Source organism: Triticum urartu, chromosome 1 (genome assembly GCF_003073215.2).
Source record: "Triticum urartu cultivar G1812 chromosome 1, Tu2.1, whole genome shotgun sequence".
Taxonomy (NCBI): Eukaryota; Viridiplantae; Streptophyta; class Magnoliopsida; order Poales; family Poaceae; genus Triticum; species Triticum urartu.
Window position 1 is genome coordinate 93,488,964 of NC_053022.1, and position 21,566 is coordinate 93,510,529.

Below are 21,566 nucleotides of genomic sequence, written 5' to 3' on the forward strand. Positions count from 1 at the left end.
TGGAGTTTGCTATCGTAGTTCATTTCCCGAGAATCTCGCAACGTCATCTCGTCAGTTTGTGTTGCAAACTTTCTTTTCCAGACATGTTGTCTAAAATATTCTATTACCAACCAGATCTGAATCTCAGGCAGATATGATGGTTGGAACTTTTCCAAGATCTATGATGTAGGTCCCGACAAGGTTGATGTTCTGGCCGACACACCTAGCCGGAAGATCTATTATTGTAGCATCTTGACTTATCAATTTGACCATCTTCTCCATGAGGATTTCGAGTGACTTGTTATAGAAGTTGTTCCTTATGGAGCCTTTGTCTTCCCGAAGTCCGACCTTTACTTGATGGCCATGTTGAGCTTTTAAGCATGATCGTGGTACCTAGAACGTCAAGGAGAACATTACAAGCGGAGTGCTAAATGTCTCTCGGTCGATCCTACAGATTTTGTTTCCTTGGCGTCGTCAAGGTAAAATCTGAGAAAGTGATGTCCTCCTTTGCATCTGCATCCTCCATCACCGTTTATCATGGTAGTATGATGTGTTGCCAGGATCCTCGGCACAGATGTTGGTAAAACCTTGATGAATACGGAAATGCTCAAGTTCTTGAGAGCACACTCAGTCATTGTGTTATATCCTCGGTATCAATTGGAATGTGTCTTCCATTGCCAAGTTGTCCTATAACTCTAGTTTCCTCTCCAAACTGAGTATGCCATTCTTTCGAATTCATTCAAATGATCAATTGTGATTTTCCTTAGGCTGGTATAGAGAGCTTCAATGATCTATGTATCAAAAATAATTCATTTTGCCACTTAAGGGAATAATTCTATGAGTCACCTTCCCCGAGGTGTCCCGTTATGGTATCATGGGCAACTTAACTCCTCGCTACTTTGAAACCCCCCTCACCATCTATTTAAGCGTGGGATTGTTGCCCACCAAATCAAACCTCGTCGTTTCTTCTTCCATCCCTCTCGATGTGTTTTGTGTCTCAACTCGAGATGTGCAACATCTCATTCCGCTAGTTGATCGTGAGTTGTTCGATCTTCGAGAAGATCGATTTCGGTAGAGAGTCTCTTTCCGTCATCATCATGTTGGATAAAGATATCGATAGCTAAGATGTCAAGATCAATTGGAGCAATGAATCAACATCCTCGAGAAGAGCAGTTGGATCATGAAGATTGTGATAGTTCGAGTCCCCTCTACTTTTACCCACGATTGAATCTCGGGACGAGATTTTTGTTTAGTGGGGGCGAGTTGTCACAGCCCTAGCTTCAGCCTTGTTGTGGTCTAGTCTTGGTTGTTGCATCATGTTTAAATTTTCTTAAACCTGAAATGGGGATGTCCAAACCCTAGCACCTAATGAAATGCAACTAGGATCAAAATAAAAATATTTTCAATGAACCCAAAATGCCCTTCATAAATTCCCATCATTTCTGAATTGGTCTAGAACCTCTTCCAAAAAAATGATGCACATATTTCTAGGCCATTCTGGATCTTTGAATTAACTCATATCGTATTTGAATTGGAGCATTTAAATCCTATAAATATTTTTAAATGCTCTAATAATTCTGAAACTAGTTTTGGGTTGTTGGAAATAATCCAAACACTGCCCACCATTATTTTCAGGATTTTACAAAATGGATTAGTATTTTTACTAATTCAAAATAGAATAGAAGAAAATAGAAAACAAAAGGAGAAGATGGAGAGGGAACTAACCTGGGCCACCTACCTGTAGCAGCAACCCAGCAGGCAGGCCTAGCCCACTGGCCCCTGCCAGTCACCTGCTACCTCCCGCCAGGAGGACAGGAGCGCGTGGCCGCGGCATGCTGGCACACGCCTCGCCAGCTCCTGCTTGCCGCCGAGGGCCTGGACGCCTCCACGAGTGCCACGCCACCTCCCCGACCCCCCTCTCACTTCTCCCTCGCTCTCTGGACCTCCCTCCCCCTCACTCCTCTGCTTTCCCCCCATGGCCGAGCATGCCCGTCGCTACCACTCGCTGTTGCCACGGCCACCGGCCCTCCCTCGCCCATCCAACGTGCTCGGGAGCTCCGCCACGCCGTCCCCGTATACCCCACCGAGCCACGTGAGCTAGCAAGCACCGCAACACCCTCGACATCATCATCTTGTACCTCGGGCCACCAAGATCGCCGGCGCCGATTCGCGCCACCCGGGTCGTCCCCGGCCCCGCCGTCTACACCTTTCACCTCGCCGTGAGCTTCTCTCCTTTTACCCCCACGTCCCCTTCCTCTAGGTCGTCCCGTAGCCACTGCTCACCGAGCTCAGGCACCGCCGTCCGCCATGGCCGATGGGCGCGCTACTGCCGAGCTCCTCTAGACGCCCTGCGCTACCTACCGTGCCCCTGGAGTGCCCAAGAACCCAGCACAACCCTCTCTTCGCTCGCTAGCCGCCCGCAACGCAGCACCCGCGCAACTCCGAACTCCGGCCACCGCCTAGCTCGCTGCCGCCGTCACCACAGACCACCACAGCTCCGCCAGCCTGCTTCATCATATGTGTGCGAGCTTCAGCTCGCCGTAGAGACCAACTGCGTCACAAACGGCCGCCTGTAGCACGAGCCCGAGCAACTCCGGCGAGCCTCTGCCGCGAGAGATGGTCGCCGACGCTTAATCCAGCGATGATGACGTGGATCCGTCATTAGAGGCTAATCCTTTAATTAGCCACCTCACAGGCACTGACAGTGGGCTCCACCACGGGGTCAAACCCAGTCAGCGCTGGTTTTGACCGGGATTAGTCCCCATGTCACTGACGTGTGGACCCCACACGTCAGGTTTGACCTTGACTGGCCCTGTTGACCAGCTGACGTCAGCATGACCTAGAGCTGACGCAGTAAGCATTTTCTGGAATATTTCTAATTCAAAAATGATTTGGAAATTTCAGAAAATGTTGCAAACTTTGAAAAATCATAGAAATTAAACCGTAACTCCAAATGAAACAAATTATATATGAAAAATTATCAGAAAAATGCAATCTATCCATTTATGCTACTTTCATGCATGTTAAACCAACTTATACCTACCGTATAAGTGAAAACATGATAATGGCATCTTAAATGCTAAATATGGAGTTTGCATATGAACCCTTGGTCCATATGGACTTCATTTAAATTGTTGCTAGATGCATTAGTGCAAATCATAGCATATTGCCATGTCATGATCACGCATCATATTGTGCATTGCATTGATTTTGTTCTTCCTTGTTTGCCGGTATTTGTCCCCTCTCGATGGACGATGTTCTGATGATGAGATCGATGACACCGATGAAGAGTTATACCATCTTCAGAAGTGCGAGGCAAGCAAAACCCCCTGGTTCATTCCGATACAATCCCACTCTCTCGCTCCTGCTTTCTTTTACTGCATTAGGACAACAACATTTCATCTGTTACATGCTGCGGTAGTTGAACCCCTTTCCTCTGCATGACCTGTCATTGCCATAGTAAATAGATGAAACCCACTAGCATGAGTAGGAGTTGTTTGAGCCCTGATGTGCCTACTCATTCATGTTTGTTTGTCATGCCTGCTACTGCTTAGAGTTGAGTCAGGTATGATTCATCGAGGATGAATTGGAATGTGGTGAACATGTCCTACTATTGAGAGCTAAGTGTGTGAACACGATTTGCTAAAGGTAGCGGTGAGAGGCCATGTAGGAGTACATGATGGGTTGTCTCATTGCAGCCGTCCTTAGGAACTGAGTTCTGTGTTTGTGATCCATGAATAGCTACTACCACGCATTGGAATGCTTAAGTGCCCCTCTCGACTTATTAATCAACCTGATCTCTGTCCAGGAGTTGCAACTAGTTTCTGGTGTTTGTAGGTAGTGTTAGTAGTCTACCAAGTGGCACCCCGTATAGGTGGGCCTGGGACAGACTAGGCACAGTGGCCCGGTGTACCAAGTGGCACCTGGATGGTCGGCTTGGGAACCCTGTACACATCGTTTGGGGCCGTGAGAGACACCCCGGCCGGAACTCCTTGCGGATGGAACCCGAATAGGCAATAAACCTGGACTAGAGACTTGTTTGTTAGTCAGGTCGTGGCCGACTCCCTCGCCCGGCTTCCGCTTGAAGGTTGCCGAGGTACATGACGTGTACAGGGCGATAAGTGGCGAGAGCGTGTGTGAAGAAGTACACCCCTGCAGGGTTATCATTATCTATTCGAATAGCCGGATTCCTCGGATATGGAAACTTGGACCCCTTGCATAGTTCATAGACAAGTGAAAGTGGATACTCTAAAACTCGCAAGATAAGCGTGAGTGCTATGGATGGCGTTCTCGCAGGGAGACGGGAGCAGACCCATAGTGGTGTATTGGTATGGTGAATTTGTGGACTCGTGTGCGCCACCTCAAAAGAGTTACTTGCAGTCGCAGTTTAGGTTAGCCACTGAGTCAAGCTGGCTTGCTGCAGTTAAACTCCACCACCCCCTTTGTTGATACCGATGCATATGTAGTTAGTTCTGATGTAAGTCTTGCTGGGTACATTTGTACTCACGTTTGCTTATTTTATGTTTTGCAGAGAGACTTCAGTCTCGCTAGTAGTTCCACGTGGACTTTGATGTTTAGCTTGATATCTCAGCTATGATCTTGTGCCCTCGGCAGGATCTTGTAGATAGTCAAGCTCCTCAGCCTTCTTCATTTTTAGTTGTTTGTACTCAGACAAGTTAAGCTTCCGCATGTGCTTTGACTTGTATGCTCTGAATGTTGGGTCATGAGACCCATGTTTGTAATATCTCGCTCCTCGGAGCCTAATGAATAAATACTTGATTTGTAGAGTTATGTTGTGATGCCATGTTGTATTTACACATATCGAGCATATTGTGTGTATGATTGAAATGCTTGGTATGTGTGGGATCCGACAACCTAGTTGTTTATCCTTGGTAGCCTCTCTTATGGGAAAATGTAGTCTTGTGCTTCTATGAGCCATAGTAGTCCACTACAGCCCGGTTCACCGGAGTCCTGCTAGCCCAGCACTACTGCTCCGGAACACTTGACTGGCCGGCATGTGATTCACTTCGTTCCTGTGTCTGTCCCTTCGGGGAAATGTCACGCGGTGACATCCGGAGTCCTACCTAGCCTGCTACAGCCCGGTTCACCGGAGTCCTGTTAGCCCAGTGCTACAGCCCGTATTCGCATGCTGCTGACCAACATGCTCGATGTTGATTCATGTATGCCTGTCCCCGTAAGTTAGTGCCACTTTGGGTTCATGACTAGTCATGTCGGCCCGGGTTCTCTTTCATATGGATGCTAGCGACACTATCATATACGTGAGCCAAAAGGCGCAAACAGTCCCGGGCCATGGTAAGGTGACACCTGTGGGAATACTGTGTGTGAGGCCGCAAAGTGATATGAGGTGTTGCCGACTAGATCGATGTGACTTGGAATCGGGGTCCTGACAATACAGCCTTGGCTCTACACCTAGGCTATCTATTTGGGCATCATGACTCGTCCAGCGGTAAACCGCCAGTACGCTTTCAATCTCTTGTATGCAGGAACAAGTTAAAATACAGCCACTACGGATTATGCATATAATAAGATCTCAAAAGCATGGCGAGTTATCAGTATCAAGCAAAATAAGTATGCTCGATGGCATAACAGACAAGTGTTTGAACTAGCCTATTACAAGGCGCTTTAATGCCCACACAGAATAATTGTTTCAGTAAGAATGGTAGGCTGCGACAGACTAAGCCGGCCTCCAGTTCAGGATTCATCGCCAGGATGACTTGAAGATTGAGGGTCATCTTGAGTCGGTGCATCCTCCTCCTCCCTACTCAGTGGCTGGAAATCAATCGTTGCCCAATCGATTCCAGTTAAAGCTTGGACCACGGCTTCTTCACTTATAAGGGTGTGAGGATCAATGTCAGGAGCATAAGTGTGCTTACGAATTGGCGGAACAAGATCTTCTACATCATGTGTTGGTGCAGGATATCTTGTCTGATCAGCATCGTAAACCGGCTGATATTGAGACAAATCTGTTTCTTCCGCCAATTTGCTCGCTATGGGTCGCATTTCCCTTGTCAGCCTTCGGAGATCATCATTGTTAAATTCTGAACCATCTTCCTTCACGCCGGGATAGCCTTGGCCAATATCTGCCGGTTAAGATTTGGAATCCATGCCTTGGCCCGGATTAGCGCAGTCAGTGTGCCTGACCTTGCAGCTAATTTTTTAAGTTCATCCAACCGGGCAGACAACATTGACAACTTCTCGATAGTTTCTTTTATTAACGTTGGAGGAGGCCTGTCGGTGTTAAAACCGGCGGATCTCGGGTAGATGGTAACAGTGCGTCTAGGCCGGATGGTAATAGGAGGCAGGGAACACGATGTTTTACCCAGGTTCAGGCCCTCTTGATGGAGGTAAAACCCTACGTCCTGCTTGATTAATATTGATGATATGGGTAGTACAAGAGTAGATCTACCACGAGATCGTAGAGGCTAAGCCCTAGAAGCTAGCCTATGGTATGATTGTTGTATATATTGTATATCTATCGACTAGCCTGACCTCGGTTTATATAATGCACCGGAGGCCTAGGATAACAAGAGTCCTAGCCGAATACGCCGGTGGGGAGAAGTCCTTGTCTTGATCGCCAAGTCTTGTGGAATCTTCCTTGTATGCGGTAGCCGTCCGAACTGGCCCATGAGTATACGGCCACGGGGGTCCTCGGCCCAATCTAATAGATCGGGAGACGACGTGGTGAGTACCCCCTAGTCCAGGACACCGTCGGTAGCCCCCTGAACCGGTCTTCAAGTTAGGACGCTCCTCGATTCTTCCGAACTGTTCTTCATCTTCAGTTGCCGGTCTTGAAAACTGGTTCAACAAATCTTCTTTATCTTCGATCTTGAGGATCGTCGAAATGCATTCGATGAGTTTACACGTCGGGTATCCGAGGAGCCCCTTTAGGTTTCCGGCCTTTATCAATGCCTTGTTTATTTTTATGCCACACCTCGGGTTTGAAGTTGTTCCCGAGAGGCAGGGTCCTCTTGCGTCCGAGCTCCAACGCCAGACTGCATTCGAGGTATCTTTTGCAGCCGAGCACCAATGCCGGACCGCTTCCCAGCTCTAGTGCCGGAATGTATCCGAGCTCCAACGCCGGACTATGTATCCGAGCTCCAACGCCGGACTGTATATCCGAGCTCCAATGCCGAAATATATCCGAGCTCCAACACCGGACTGTGTCCACGCTCCAATGCCGGACTATATCCGAGGTGTCATATCACCTTGGTTCAAAAAAGTTGAAGGAGTTTAGCCAAGCTTAATGCCGGAAATGCCCTCTATGGAGCCAGCCACTAGGGCCCGAGCTTTATGCCGGACTGCTTCCGAGGTGGTGCACCACCCCGACTATGGACCGATTTTTTGTCAATATTTTTTATTGGTGCAATTTATTCTCTGCCGAGATATATAGCCAGTAGCCCTCAAGGTGTGTATCGGTCTAAAACCCGAGATGCACATGAAGGATGACATAAGACCGCTGATCCCAGTAGCCGCTGAGACTCAGGTTGATTTGCAAAATCGGCCTGAGGATCAAGTCCTAGCTCGGCAGAATACTTCGGGACACAAAAGCGGCATGCTCAGTCCTCAAGAGTCAGGTTGGGTGCGGCTGACCAACCTGAAGATCAAAATCTCCTCGGAAACTATATTGCACATAAAATTTTCTGCATTCGACAAGCAATGCAGTAGCCCCCGAGACACTGGTCGGGTGGCAACAGCAGATCAGGGGATCGATGTGCCCCTCGAGCCCGAAGCCCAGTAGCCCTCGAGCCTTAATGCGGGCACGGGTGGCCGAATTAAGGATCAATATCCATAGTAAAATCACAAATTATGTGTAATGACTCTATGTATCCAAGTACTTTACATCATTAATGCTCGGATCCCCATTGTACAAAACTTTGTTGACCGACCATCGGCTTCCACCTCCTTGGCCAGTAGCCGAGGAGTGTTTGTCCTACTTTATAAAGCCTTTATGAGGGCAAAGATTTATGACAAACAAGGCAATTTGGCCACACGGTTTTATAAACAAAGGTACGCAGAGAGATATGTTATATTACTGTTTAACAGAAGAAATGTATTCCAAAGAAAATAGTCCCGCTATCGGTTCCTTTCTTTGGGTTGTCGTGCTAAGCATGATCATGAAACCTCAGCTCGAATGTAAGAGCAAAATATCGAGGATTTAGTTTGGGAGGCCAGTTAATAGCCCCCGGTAGTGTTCGGCGACAGTCGAGGTCAAGCCATAAACAGTTCGGCCAATGTTATGAATGGCCCGTCATAGTCATCGGATCGCTGACCAGTTTACGCTTATTGTGACAGTCAGTTTTCGGCTTTCTCCACTAAGGTGCTTAACCATGTGAGCTGGAAGCACAATCGCAGTGGTTCTCCCTTTGCACGCCTAGCCGAACAAAACGGAACGTAGGAAGCAAGTGCAGGAGCCGGGCAACCCAACTATTGACCGAAGACACAATTCGAAACCGATGCATATATAGCAATATCTGAGAATGTTTTTGCTGAATCCCTAAAGGTGTCCGATGTTGCACTGCGAGACTAATGCTGGAAAAGCACAAATAGTTTAAAAGTGCCAAAAAGCTTGGAAAACCAAGAAACGTCAGTAAAAACATGACGTCCGAACAAGATCAAGTGTTCGGTGCCAATCCGAAAATTGGTCTTAGAAAAAAGAAGTGCTTCTGCCATCCTTTAACATGACACATCCTATCTCAAGACTTCGAGCGGGTCAGCCTACGGCTTCAACCTCCTATCCCGAGGGCGGAGTACTTCTCATTAGACCAGTTTAGCAAACTAAACTCTAGCGGCTTTGAGAGAGAAATTAGGCTCCCCGGCTAGTGACCGCACACTCGCGTCGAAAAAAGGAGTGATAAATAATAATAATAATAATAATAGAACTTTGCAACGACTGAGAAGAAGAACACTTATTATAAAACGGCTCAAATAAACATAAGAGCCCCCAAGTGACTTGGGTAGAAGAATGATTGCATGTACCGAAGTACTTATATCATATCTATGTTCAACCGAACTTTAAACGCGTCTTAACCAACCGTCGGCTTCTCCCTCTTCGGTTAAGGACTGAAAAGTGTTATGTACTCCATCGGTCGAGAATATCGACGGTGTTTCCAATAACCAGGCAATCAGGCCATAAGGCTGTAACAGACAAAGCGCGCTCAAGGAACTTATGCTATATTACTGCGAAGAGTAAGAAGCATCTTCGAAGAAAATAGTACCCCCACCGATACCTTTCTTCGGTGCTCATTGTTATTATGAGACCTGTGCAATAGATTTTTTGTACTCATGAGTTCCGTTGTGTGCCGACCAGCATTGAATAACTATAAGAGCGCTAGCTTTCGACTTCACCCAGTCTGAGGTCCGGCTCGGGTGACCCGACCGTGACAATCGCAGAGGTGCTCCCTTTACTCCCTAGCCGAACAATCGGGAACATAGGGGTAAACACAGGAGCGAGGCAACCCAGCTTGCAAATCACTTAAGTCAATGTGGTGCATATTGTGGCGTAATACACGAACAAGGAACGAAGCCGTACAAGTATAATCATATGCAACAGGAAAAGCTTCATAAAGGAAGCCCCCAAGTAAACGGGGGATTTGAATTTATGCGTCACAAACAAAGTTTGGACAAGGAAATTTTTTAGAAGCAACTTTTTTCCAAAAACATATAATGCTTGGTCGAACCGAACGCAAGTTAGAAATTAAAGCTTTGAGCATGAAAGCGACTTAGCTGGTTAATGTGTTTGGTATTGATGACGCGGTCCGAGCTTGATGCGGGGCAAGGTTCCATCCCCCAAGCTGGTCCTGAGGTGGCGGAGCGGAGAGCTCGACACGCCGAAGTGGTGACATAGCACGGTCAATGCAGACCGGCAGAGTGACGCCGAAGTCCCCGGATCATTTTCCTGTGCACAAAAAATAGTGCAAACCGGAGATAATAGTAATAACGATAATTAAAAAACGGTGCATAATAAATAATTTATGCAAATTGAGGAATAGAAGAAATATGGCCTGGCGCCGAAGTCAATGTCGATGCAGGGCGTCGGTGTGATGTAGTAAAGGCTTGGCAAAGCCTGAATTCACAGGTCGGTCCGAGCTCCGGATGCGGCATTCGCCGGACTATGTACGGAAACTGATCGAACCACCACGCGACCGTCGTTAATGCGGTCACCATTTGATAGACCTGTGTACATATCAGAGTAATAATTCCTTGGGAAAATGAACCCAAACAAGCAAAAAATACTGGGATTAATAGCACCTGGTTTATTTGTTGTAGCAATCCGAAGGAAGGTGATTCCCAAAATTGGGACTCGCTCCGCACACCCATTGCCTGATGGGTGATAAAACGACGGCATGGCAATGCTGGTGAAGGTTGGCTCGCCGAGGCAAAGCCCTTGGCCCAGCTAACGTGACGGAGCTGGTCGGCTAGTGATGCCGAAGTGTCCGGAGTAGGTTGATGAAGAGATGACGAAGCCCCCGGTCCAGCCGAGATGTCGAAGTAGGTCGGCGTGATGGACACCAGCTTGAAGAAGCAATAGTGCGGCCCTGTCGATGCAGGTCGTGACGTGGTCGATGCCGGCTTGATGAAGCGACCGTGCGGCGATGCCGGTATGCTCGCTCCGTGTAATCCGTGGGGCGGCGATGTTGGTGATGATTTATCCTTCGCGATGCCGGGCTCTTGTTCGGCTTGCCGAGATGATGATCCGAAGAAGTTGAGCTCGGCTCAACAAAGTGACGCCGTGTCTAGCGCAGGTCGGCAGCCGTGGAGTAATATTGCCGGACTGGTTTGGCACCAGCATGATGTTGAAGATCATGTTCAAAAGATCTTACAGTTAGTGGGATGTGTTCGGGAACAAAACACAATACCCCATACAAAACTTCCTTCAAAAGGGATGTCCGAAATCCTGTTCATAAAAAAGATGAACTCAGGTCGGATTCGTTTTCGCGCAGAAAACAGATCCGAAAAGTGATGCACTAATCGGAAGGTTCCGGAGTTTGGACGGTCGGATCGAGCCGAAATTTTGAGAGGTGGTAGATATAGGAATTCCGCAGCCGATCAATAGTTGGATCTTCCAAAGGACGTCCGAGCTAGAAGCTGGACACCACGCCCTAAACTCATCCAAATTCCCGTCCAGATTTGACAGGGCTCCGGTATATCGTGGATTGCCAGAGATTCCTCCATCGGAACTCGATGAAATTTTCCAGGGTTGTTGTAGACTCAATTCCGCACAATTCCACCAAAGAAATCGTCAAAGCGATACTCGAGGAGGTGGTGGTGGCAGATACGAGTTCGCTGTCAGAAAAACAGCACGGTCGCTTGAGGGCAATGTTGACGTTGAGCCCCCGAGCTCCATAGATGATTCCTCCGTGATCTTGATAGAGATCGGAGTTGATGTTTGATGAAGGCCCTCGTCCGGACATGGTGATCTGAATACGGGACGCAATTCTTGGTCGAATCAAGGTGACCAGTCGAGCTGGTGACGAAGATGCCGAAGTCGCAGTTGATCTGCAGGAGAGCCATCGATCCTTTTGTCGATCACACAGCGGAACTCTCAATGAAAGCACCAATGTCGGTGTCAAAACCGGCGGATCTCGGGTAGTGGGTCCCGAACTGTGCGTCTAGGCCGGATGGTAACAGGAGGCAGGGAACACGATGTTTTACCCAGGTTCGGGCCCTCTTGATGTAGGTAAAACCCTACGTCCTGCTTGTTTAATATTGATGATATGGGTAGTACAAGAGTAGATCTATCACGAGATCGTAGAGGCTAAACCCTAGAAGCTAGCCTATGGTATGATTGTTGTATATATTGTATATCTATCAACTAGCCTGGCCTCGGTTTATATAATGTACCGGAGGCCTAGGATAACAAGAGTCCTAGCCGAATACGCCGGTGGGGAGAAGTCCTTGTCTTGATCGCCAAGTCTTGTGGAATCTTCCTTGTATGCGGTAGCCGTCCGAACTGTCCCATGAGTATACGGCCACGGGGGTCCTCGGCCCAATCTAATAGATCGGGAGACGACGTGGTGAGTACCCCCTAGTCCAGGACACCGTCAAGGCCTGTTATAAGCAGCGGTGCAAATAGCCCATTGGGATCCGGAATATAACTGCTCTATCAAAGTATAGGCAGCCTTCAGCTTCATCAGCATATAAGAGCCCAGATGGGTAATGCGGGTCCCCATGACATTGCAAGCATTAGTAAACCAGTAACTGATGAGATAACATGAGTTGAAAAACATCAGATGAGGATATTTACCAAATACAGCAGAAGTCATAGTGTTTATTTGCCTCTTTAAACCGGTCAGTTCTTCGACAACCGGTTTAAGGGTTGTTTCTGCGTCTTCGGCTCTCTTTGCTAAAGCGCCTTTCTCTGTGTCCTAGTCTGCCCGTTCCTTCTTAAAGGTCTCCTTCAGTTTCTCCATGGCTGCTAAGACATTGGTCAGTTCCTCCTTGGCTTTAGAAGCCTCCGCTTGCTGAGATTTAATGTTCTCTTGAAGATCAATGGTTTTGGCGTCCTTTTGCTTAGCTCAGCCTATCAAAGAAATATATATCATTAGCAGGCCATATATATTTGAAGTACCAAACACATAACAAGGTATGCACTTCTCATTTGGGGGCTAATGCCTATTCGCTTCATTATCAGATAGTTTTTTTCAAGTCCCAAGTGTAATGCAAGCATTATTCTTGGCACTTGGAGGCTAATGTACATCTGCTCAAAGTAAAACCATGGTCAAAGTCCCGGTTCACCTTGGAAAGATAAACCGGCCCTTAGGGACTAAGCAAGCGAAAGTTACATGATTACAATGCTAAAGTACCGGTTCATTTTTAAAGGATCAACCGACCCTTGGAGGATAAGTATGCAGAGTTATGGTATTATAAAGTCCCGGTGTTCGATTGCCATCATAAATCAGCCCTTGGGGGCTACTGGAATTGGTACTTGCAATTGGACTTAAGAGAGAAAAGGTTATGTAATTACCTCATAACGTTCCTTCATGAAGTTCACTAAACCGGCTTCGTAGTCACGATTTGCGTGCAGACGGTTTAAAAAACCAGAATGGAGTTCCTGGGTGTTGAGGTGAGCATAGCTTGATAAATCGGTGCTCCATTTGCCTTTTTCCATAGCAGAATGTTCCTCCTTGGTGCTATGTTTTGATAGTGCAACAGGGTTACCAGGGGAGGTGTGGCCAATGCCAGTGATGACAGCATCATCTTCCTTATCACTGGTAGCCTTCAGTAGAGTTGACGGGATATCAGCAGCCTTAACCGGACTAGACGGACCATCTTCAGTACGGACCGGGCTCGTCGGTTTATCAGTATGGTCTGCTGTTTCAACTTCTACTTGTTCATCAAAGTCATGATCTTGAGGGGGCGGTTCATCAAACATGGTGTCAGCATTTGGACCTTCCGGTTCTGTAGTTGGCTCCGGTTCAATAACCACATGGTCGTCAGACGGTTTATTCGCCCGAGCCTTCTTGCTGGGTCTAGCCTTGGCTCTGAAAGAAAAAGGATGCAAGGGTTAGTATAACATGCAAGTATAAAGCGTCAAGAGATTGAGTTGAAATACTTACCCAGCAACTGTCTTAAGAGGAGGGAGTTGTGTGGCCGTCGACTCGCCGGATGATGAATGAGGTGTTCCCTGATAATTTGAATCGGGCGGATTAAGAGGTTATCGGAAATAACCTGCCTTGGGATTAGAGGTATCAGAAGTGGGTGAGACCTCAGGTCGACATTTTCGAACCGGGGTGTCCGGTAAACCGGCCAAAGTGACTACTTGGCCGTTGTGCCGGGTTGTGTGGCGAGCCTCGTGTTGCTGCTTCTTCAAAATAAATTTTGGATCCAGGTGAGCAAGAGGGTGAGAAAATTTTATTTTCCGGATTGTTTGACGGATTTTCTGTGTTGACAGAGTGCCTGAACCGGAGGGAAGAGTAATTTCCTCTGCGTCGTCGGCCTGGCTACCCTCAACGTCATCCTGATAATAATCATTGTCAATGAGGTGTATGAAAAGTGAACCAAGAGAGTCAAGTTCTACCTCTACGTCCGGTTCATCAGGGTCGTCATCAAGATCTAAACCGATGGGTTCAGTTGCCTTATTCTTGGCAGGCCTCTTGACCACCTTCATCTTAGGTCGAGGGGTTTTCACCGGTTTTTCTTGAGGCTTCTTCTTCCAAAAAAGTTCATCACCCTATTAAAGATAATTGACAAAAGTTATAAGAGATTACACAGTTAAAGATATGGAATACAAGTAGGAATGAGGCAATGCTTATAGCTGACAGCTTATTGAAGGTGTAGAACGGACTAAAGTCGGTCCTGCTACAGACAGCTTCCGATTCATTCAATATATTCTTCACAACTTTAGTAACTTCAGCTTCTGTTAGCTGAATATCAATATGACGTTGGGAGTCTTTTGAGTCACCAGTATACTCGCACATTAAACCGGGGTGACGACTTAAAGGCAATATACTCCATGAAATCCAGCAGCGAACAAAATCAACTCTTGTTAGACCATTGTCCATGAAGGCTCTGAGCTTGGAGAGCTGTGGAGCATATGTAGACCGTTCTTTGGTGGTCAACCATTGCGGAAGTGGATGTGTGTTGGTAAGCCGGTGAGGACGATAACCCGGTAGAGGATTCTCATCATCAGGGGAGGTATCTTTACAATAAAACCAAGTTTGGTTCCAATCTTTAGGATGTCTATGGAGTTTGGCGTGAGGGAACCTGGCATCTTTTCTCTTTTGAATTGAAACGCCGCCCAGTTCGGTATTGGGCCCATCTACAAACTCAGTACGGCGGTTCAAATAGAAAAAGTCCCGGAATAGCTCAACAGTTGGCTCCTCTTGCAGGTATGCTTCACAAAATACTTGAAAGTCGCAAACATTTGACACAGAGTTTGGTCCAATGTCTTGAGGATGGATCTGGAAATTGGAAACTACATCATGGAAGAACTTGGATCCGAGCGGTTTAAAGCCACGACTCATGTGATCAACAAACACTACTACTTTGCCATCTCTGGGGGTAGGAGGGTTTTCTAGACAGGGAACTCACCACTGGATTTCACTCCGCTTTAGTAAGGTGCAAATTTTGACGCATCCATCCAGTTGCTCCTCCGTAACCCGGGAAGGGACCTAGTTACATGCATAAAATTGTTTGGCCATTGCAAGTGAAGAGCTGGAAAAGATTACTGCTGGTTTACGATTCATGATTGACAAGGCATAAAGGGCAACAGGTTAAGAAAAAGGAATTCAAGCATGATAAATTGTTAAACCGGAGGCTCATGCAGTTATAAATGGTAAAGCGACGGGCGGTTTACAAGGGGAGTAATGGCATATGACAGATTATTTTCTACAAGGATAAACCGCCTACGCATATAAGGAAGGTACAGATCTGAGGCAAAAAATGACTAAGTGAGGAAAAACAGGTTTCACAGGATCACATGGGCATTTTGGATCTACCACAAGTCAGGAAAAGAAAAAGATTTAGACCTAAAAAAGTTGGTCCTAGAGCAGTTCATAAAAATTCAGATCAGGTTTTTATGCGTATAAGGCTTGGTTTGATAGCCGAGATAAGGACGACTATAGCTACCGCATGGAACGCATCAAGGTTGAGGTCTGCTATTTATGGACTGACGAAGAACAAGCGAAGAACACCATGAACCCGTGTGAACCCTAAGTGGATCTACAGAGGAAAGAGGGAAAGATTTACATGAGTTGTTGAAGTAGAGGAGGTGCGCCATGTTTTTCTGTTTCAATCAGGTTGATGCTGCAGCCGACGATGAGGCAGAGGTAAAGCTCGACGACGGCGGCGGCGCTCGGGTCCAGAGGCGTCGCGAGGAGGAAGAAGAGATGAAGAGGCAATGGGAGGAAAAGGAAAGGGATCCTCATCCTTATTTATAAGGGCAAAGAGATAAGCGGCAGGCGCGGGAATCGAGGAGCCCAAAAAATGGATATATATAACAAGGTTGTCGCCTTGATTGTTGGATGCTCATTAATAAAGGGTATCTTCGGCTTTAATGAACAGGTGACGTCACATCGGGTTACTACAAATCTGGAGGATAACGTCACGGCGGTTTACAAGATCTATGCGAAAGTGCAAAGGGAGGAATTTTTCTAAGTGTTGAAGATTGACATGAACAATTTCAAATCAATCTGGGGCCTAATGTTGGGGATATTACTACTGGACCTAAACCGGCCAGGAGAGGCCGGGTTATCCCTATGATGATTATTTTATTTGAAGCCTAGGAAGACAAAAGATGGTGGCGCTTCATGAAGGTCCAAGGCCCAAAGGCGGGTTAAGGCCTGTAGACATAAACCGACATTGATATGTAACTTGTATGGTAAGATAGAAGGAAAAGAGACCGAGTCGGGCACGTTTATGATCCGGCCTTGGGATTCTGTAAACCAATGGGCGTCAACCTATGTATATAAAGGGGCGACCCGGCGGCGGTTTAGGGACAACACACAATAACTCGAGAGCCAGGCAAAGCAGATTCGCTCCCTGGTCATCGAAACCCAAGCAATTCCATCACAACTGGACGTAGGCTTTTACCTTCACCGAAAGGGGCCGAACCAGTATAACTCTTGCGTCCCTTGTCCGCTTTAACCCCTTTAAGCTAACCCATCGTGATGGCTCCACGACTAAGTCCTTCCACGAGGACATCTGCCGTGACAAAACCACGATAGTGGCCAGTGCCGCCTGCCGGTGCCGTCCATCCCCATGCCTCCGCCCAGTCCGACCACCAGTCACCACCACGCTCCACTCCTCACCTTATCTCTCATCTTTCATTTTTTTGATGAAATTCTCGAGATACCAGCTTTTCAATAAAATTCTTGAGATATCATTAGTTTTTACACATGGGATTACTCCTACATGGGTCAATCACAATAGGTGTTTTGTAAAAAAATGCATATTGATGTTCTGTGCAATGCACGAGCATCTTCGTAGTAATTATATAACGCAAATCACGAGCAGGAAGTGATATTTTTTTACACAACCACGTTAACATGGCCACGTAAATCACTAGCTAAAGTGTAATACCATTATACTTATATCCCAATGCAAAAGGTTGAGTACATTTCCGAAGAGTAGAGTCGCACACACGCACTCTGTCTCTCAGAATCTCTCACACACACCAGTTACGGGATGCCCACTTAAGTAGACACGTATGTTACAATTTGTGCACCCGCGGGTACACGTGATGGTGCGCATTTATTTAAGCCGAATGACAAACCCAAGCAGTAGCTGCATTCATTCCCCTCCCGCCGCCTCTTCTCTAGTCGCCGTCACTCGGTAGCCATGGCCCGGCTGAAGGTTACGACATACGCCATACTCCTGCCGGAGCGTCCCTTTAATCTGGAAGTTTTAGTGGTCATGCATGCATCTTTTTGTGCTATCACTCCTATATAAGGGTTGACCGGTCGCTTCCCGTGGACATGCGCGGGTGGTGGAAGAGGAAGGAGAAGGGAAGTGGGCTACGGAGTAACATTTTGTACCACAATTTCTTAGGAAACTAAGTGCGATAATTGAGTAGTTTTGCAAACTACTAGTACTACACCTGAAACGGTTCAAAACCAATACCACCACCATGCCCGCCTATGACCGCCCTGGCCGACCCAACCCCCCTCCCTTGCCATCGCGCGCTTCCTTGCTCCTCGATATCGGAAAGAATACTTCCGTTCGCCGACATGTGGGACGTCGACCATCCTGGTCCACTTGCCATGCACACAGAACTCTAAGGGAGAGTCACCCCGGTCGTCGCGCCGCAGTAATAATGACTAATGAGCCGTCAAATCACAGGCCCAACCTTTCCCACTGTGAAGTTGCTTGGACGAAGGAACCATCATGACTTCGTTGAATTCCGCTTCTTGAAGAAAACTACTATACCGACAGTACTGCTAGCTATAGTAGTTACTCCAGCAGAGGCCTCCTTTGGTTCATAAGATAGGAATTTTATAGGGATATGAAAATCATAGGAAGTGAGATGACGTGCATCTCAATTGCTATAGAGAAAGAGATGCCATTTGATGCATAGGATAGGAATTTTTCCATTGAGTCTAGGCTAATGTATTGGTAATTTGCTCTAAAAACTACAGTAGTAACTAGTACAGGTACATGCTCGTAATTAAAACAAACGTATGGGCGACACAGACACACACACTAACTACTAGTACTACTACTTCTCACATGCTGGCCAGACAATGTCGTTTTCCTTCCCGGCTTTGTCGGCCTCCTTCCCGGCATTGTCGGCGACACCACACCAGCTTGGATCTCCGCCGACCTCTCCGCAGTAGCGCGTGCGTTCTCTTCTTTCTTGTGGCGGCAGGCCTCTCTTTTCTTGAGTGCTTTTTGACTTTTCTGCTCCCTCTGTGCGGCTTTGGCTGCCTCTTGCTCTACCGCCCATTCGGCCTTGGCAGCTTCAAATTCCACCCACGTAGGTGTGAGGTCGCGAGCGGTGATGAACTTAGCATGGCGGGATGCCATCACTTCCCTACCATTCTGTGTGCGGTCATGGGCGGCGAGGAACTCAGCGCGGTGGGATGCCATCACTCCCTTACCGGTTAGTGTGAGGCGCGGTGGCATGAACGGCGCTTGGTGACAGCTCTGGGGTGGAGTGGCCGGACAACCGTATAGTGCATTGGTTTGTCAAGAGCTCAATGACAGAATATGAAGGAAATTTGGATTCCCCTTCAATCATGGTCATTTATTACTGAGTAAAATGCATTGGTGGTCATCGAACTTGTCTTGATAGCTCACTTTGATCATTGTATACGAGATATGGTGATTATACTGTCACTGGCTCAGCGTATAGCTCCGTATTTTTCTGGTTGACACTATAAAAAATACACTTCCGTGATGATACGTGTTTGTCACAGTAGGTCACGGTTTTCGTCATGCATGTACATCCATGACGATTTTATGACAGAATCAAGATAGTCATACCTGTGCTATCATAGAAGTGTTCCATGACATTAAGAAAATTATCATCACGGAAGTGTCCACTTCCATGCCGATAAATCCCGTGTCATAGAAGTGCTTTCGTCAAGGGTGACCGACACGTGGCATCGACCGTAACGGGTCACTGTTAAGCTATCGGGTTCGGTTTTGGATCCGATAACCCGTTAACAGCCCGGACCAATGGGGATTTGCCATGTGTAAAATTCTCTTTGGCCGGAGGAAACACGTGTTTGCTCGCCGATGGGACAGATGTCATCCACTCATTGGACAAGAGGCGCCTATGATACGTCGACACGTGGCACGGCCCAACAGAGGCCCATTATGGTGAAAAGTCCGGCCCAGCTAAAGGCCCACCATGTTTTTCCAGACACTAGTGGGCTGGCCCGTTAACAGCCTACCATGTTTTGGGCCAAATTGAGGCCCATAGCAGATCAGGCCCATTCACAGCCTGCAGTGTTTTGGGCCAAATTATGGCCCATATTGGATCAGGTCCGTTAACAGGCCACTGTTCTTTATGGCCCATTCTAAGACAGGTTTGTATTTCAGCCTGTTAAATGCCCGTTAACAAGTTCGGCCCGATAATAGTTTCGGCCTATTACGGTCCGTGGTGCATCTGGGATGTTGTCGTCCCGATTTAACTTTAGGCCCTTTAATGGCCCATGCAGAAACTGGGCTATTTCTTGTCTGAAGTAACTTTAGGCCTCTTAACGGCCCGTGGTCTTCGTGGATAAATTTTAGCCCAACAGGCCTATCGGCCTGATAATGGCTCGTGGAATAGTTGGGCCTAATTATAGCCCGCGTCGAATCAGGCATGCTTATAGCCCATCAGATAATGGCCCATGACACTTTTGGGCCTATGGCCCGCGTGGTTACCAGCCTGCTTAAAGCCCATAATTTTATTGGGCCAAACTGGCCCCAGATATATTTTGTCTTGTTAGCTGCTCGTCCTATTTGGGCCAAACATGGGCCTTAGGCAGTTTCGGCCTGTATTGGCCCGTGAACTTTCCGGCCCAAACTGCCAAATCTAGGTTTCATCCTGTTAAAAGCCCATGGCATTCTCTGGCCCAGCTGGCTAGAACTTTCCTCGGCATGTTAAAGGCGGGAAACTACAATAGGTTTAGACCTGCTAATGGCCCAAGATGATTATAGGCCCACGTTTTGGCCCATATGAGTAACGGGCCGGCCTGAAGACCGACAACACTGAGATCGACTAAATCTTCGGATCTAAATTACAGCATACCAACCAAAGAATAAACCTAGACTATACAATAAAGAAATTATGTCATATTACATCCACTAGGAATCAAAGTTCCCTACCGGTGATAATAAAGTGCAACGTGACGCGAATTACATACACTGGGCATCAAAGGTCGCCACCAATGCATATAAACGCGCCGACAAAATAATGTACAAAACTGAGAGCACTTCAGAAGGCACGAGGCCTGGCCAGGACGGGCCCCGCAAGCAGCCAAACAAGCTGATGAGACCTTAGTTGTGTCAGAGATAGATGCTCCATCCCTGGCTGTATGGAACCATAGTGCGCAAGGCAGTCCTCTGACATCTTCCTTGCGTCTTTGACTTCAAGTCGGAGCTGAGATGAAGCAAGCCTTTCCGCTTTAAGTTGAGACTGAAGAAGTCAAACTGATTGAGGCAGTGACTGCACAGAGGTTGTCTCACACCTGCTGGTGAGTAGTTTCAACTCACCATCTTCATCAATACAGGACCTTGGGGTCATCTCGCTGTCCTCAATATGATTTGGCTCACTATCTTCCCTAAAGTTATGCCTGGCATAAGAGATACGACTCTGAAAGAGAAACAAGGAGACACGTAATAGGTTTCACAGTTATATAAGCAAATAAATGGATTTGTTCTGCATAAGGAACATGTTTTTACAACTACAATTTAAAACTGGTAGTTGATGAAAACATCCAATCAGATGTTAACAACAAAGTAAATAGCGGTGGAGGAAATGATGCCTATCCAACTCTATACTAGAACAAAGTTTGAAGGCTTGAGAAGGATGAACTTACATTACATGTTAACACGGGTTGGACAAAGCCCATCTCCATGTTGATGGAAGGATAATTCAATAAATTCCCCAAAGAAAATTCGTTATAAGCGTTGCCATTTTTCTACATTTTGCAAAGAGTAAATATATATCAAATAATATTGGAAGAAACAGAGGATAATGAAGCTCAGGTGCAGACTGATGATACATAATCAAATAGCAATTAATTAATTGCAGGGTTACAAGGAAAAAGGTACTGACAAGAGGAATGCAGACATCAACATGTGCAGTGGCATTGGCTTTATTCAACATTTTGGTAAGAGTAAATGTAGATATGATAATTTGGAGAAAGTGGAGGGCGGGGTAGATAAGATGCAGAGTAATGCTAGACAATCAACTATCTCGCGATGCAAGTACAGTAATACCACCACCGTCCATTATTACTTGTCACTCAAATGGATGTATCTAGCAGTATTAAGTTCTAAATACATCCAATGATCAACAATTAATTCGATACAGAGGGAGTACATGACAACATGTACTTACATGAGCAATCCAAAACTTCATAACCATTGTGTTAATTCTACATTTATCTAAGAGTAAATATAGATCTTATAATTTC